This window comes from the organism of the source record quoted next, unplaced genomic scaffold (genome assembly GCF_019419815.1).
Source record: "Pyrus x bretschneideri cultivar Hongxiangsu unplaced genomic scaffold, Pyrus_bretschneideri_v1 Contig1, whole genome shotgun sequence".
Taxonomy (NCBI): domain Eukaryota; kingdom Viridiplantae; phylum Streptophyta; class Magnoliopsida; order Rosales; family Rosaceae; genus Pyrus; species Pyrus x bretschneideri.
This window is the reverse complement of record NW_025999390.1, coordinates 6,930,001-6,932,792: the sequence shown is the minus strand read 5'-3', so window position 1 is coordinate 6,932,792 and position 2,792 is coordinate 6,930,001. Positions and strand designations below refer to the sequence as shown.

General features: G+C 39.5%; 1 pseudogene; it reads left to right on the top strand.

The window, feature by feature from the left end:
* Positions 1–638: 638 nt before the first annotated feature.
* Positions 639–2,792, top strand: part of LOC103927584 — a 6,936-nt pseudogene continuing 4,782 nt past the window's right edge.

Below are 2,792 nucleotides of genomic sequence, written 5' to 3'. Positions count from 1 at the left end.
GATTTCTTTTCATGAGCAAAGAAGATGAACAGTCCTACCATGAATTCTTCTCCACTTTGTCTTTCACTTCTTTTTGTCCTTCCTCCGCAGATTTGAGGGTATATCTACCATGGTTCTGATGCTTGGTCTGTTTCTCATACTATAATTGGGGCTCCTGTCGTGGGAAAAAAAATAAGGGGTGCTACATTGTAGCCACTGTAAATGGATTTGAAAGAGAAGGTGGAGGAGGGGGATGGCGGATAGGGAGTAGAAGAAGAAGAGAAGAGTTTTAGTGAGAGAGGTTGAGATTGTAAATGTTTGGTTCGTCACATGGTTCTCTCTGAAACGGCGGGTCATAGCCCAAAGCGAACAAATGAGCCAAAATCTACAATTCTCGCTGCCTACTTTACGTCCCTCCAATTATTCTTTTATCATAAGATCAAAACTAGAATTACAAAGTTTATGAGCTAATTAGACATCCAAAACATGTGCTTAATTAACTTCATTTTACCTCAGCTTATTTTCTCTCCGAGCTGAAATTTCAAAGGTAACCAAAGAATAATTTTCAACATCGCATACATTTCTGACTAGCAATTTGTAGCAAAACGCACTGCTAATTGATACAAATTTGATAATTATCAAAAACAACAAAACGATGGTCAAATCACCAGGCACATGGTAGGAGATAATGTTCATACATAATTTGCAGAGCCATTGGTTCACACAAGGCAAATATACAATGATTTCCTCAACCTCTCCATTTTTTCTCTCTCTCATAATTCTGTTACTCATCGCCAATACCAGTATTCAATCCCTTGATCGTCAGCAACCTTTTCTACGTGTGGCATGTTCTTACAGCAAAGGCAACTACACCAACAGTGTCTACCAGACCAACCTCAATCTTCTTCTGCCTTCTCTCCACCTCAGCAACGGCTATGGCTTCTACAATGACTCTTTCGGTGAAAACTCCGACCAAGTTTACGCAATCGGACTTTGTAGAGGAGATCTTATAGCCGATGCTTGCAGTGCTTGCCTTGGTAACTCTACCAATATTCTCACACAGAGTTGCCCTAATCAGATGGAGGCAACTATATGGAACGAAAACTGCATGTTGCGCTACTCAAACCGCACGTTATATGGAATCCTTGAAGTTCTTCCTGCTTTTTATCAATCGAATTCAGAAAACGTTTCGTCATCATCGTTGGTGGTTGATGAGTTCAACCAACAGCTCATGACACTGTTGGAAAGTCTAACAAATGAAGCTTCGGGAGGTGGTTCGCTTAGGAAGTATGCAGTAGGAAACTAAAGCGTAACAGATTCTAATCGGACGATGTTTGGCCTTGCGCAGTGCACTCCAGATTTGTCCACCTTGGACTGCAACCATTGCTTAAAGGGTGGTTTGGAGTTTATTAGTAACAGTTTTTATGGGAAGGATTCTGTGAGGTTTGTTAAACCTTGCTGTAATTTAAGGTATGAGGCTTACCTCTTCTTTGATCCCGCGATCGGATCGTCGGGATCACTGGCACCAGCCCCAACTTCTCCACCATCAGGTATATATATGTGTATGTGTGTGTGTGTGTGTGTGTGTGTGTGTCATTTGATCGTTTGCTTTCAAGGTAGCAAAATATGTGGTTTAGTTAATGATGTGAACTGGAAATTAGGAAAAATTCTAATTCCACCTGCAGATTCTGTTGGGGGTCCTCAACTTCAATAGAAGATCAGATATTACTTGTTATTACTTTGTAAGAAGTCTAGGATTGAATTAAATGAAATTTCAGCCACGGAAACAGAGGATTTTGGGTTTTTGTAGGAAAGAAGAGTACTCATACACCTTGGGTTATCATTATACCTATTGTGGCGACTGCTGAAGCTTCGGTACTAGTTGTATCCATCTGCATGTATCTGAGAGCGAAGAAGAGAACGAACGGACTTACTGAAGGTACATACAGAATAATTAGTTTTTCTTTAATTACTTGATCCACTAAAAAAAAACTCCTATATGCAAATATGTAAAACAAATAATAAACTTGTTTTTCTTAAATATTTCCTAATGCTTGCAGAAGAAATTACAAATGCAGATCAAATTACAAGTGCAGAAGCCTTGCAATTCGACGTTGACTCCATTAGAGTTGCAACAAATAACTTTTCCGAGGCAAATAAGCTTGGACGAGGTGGATTTGGTGACGTTTACAAGGTTGTGAATGTCTTGTTGTACGAATAATAATGTTGGATGTGCGCCAAAGTGAGACATATGTTAACTTGTAATTTTGATTGAATGCAGGGTAGGCTTGCGAGTGATGAAGATATAGCAGTGAAAAGGCTTTCTAGAGATTCTGCACAAGGAGACTTGGAATTTAAAAACGAGGTCTCGTTAGTGGCAAAGCTTCAACATCGGAATTTGGTTAGGCTCTTAGGTTTTTGCCTGGAAGGAAATGAAAGGCTTCTTGTCTATGAGTTTGTCCCTAATGGAAGCCTTGATAAATTCATATTTGGTAAGGTCTGCTTTTACTTCAAAAGTTTATTTGTGTGCAGTTCGTGCTACAAATGAGCACAAATATTGCATAATTTTATTTTTACATGAATATGTAGATGCAGTCAAGCGTGCAAACTTGAATTGGGATAGTCGCTACAAAATTATAGTAGGCATTGGACGAGGACTCCTTTACCTTCACGAAGATTCTCGTCTCAGGATTATTCACCGTGATCTAAAAGCTAGCAACGTATTGCTAGATGCAGAAATGAACCCCAAAATTGCTGATTTTGGGTTGGCAAGGTTGTTTGTGCTTGACCAAGTACAAGGCGAAACCAATCGA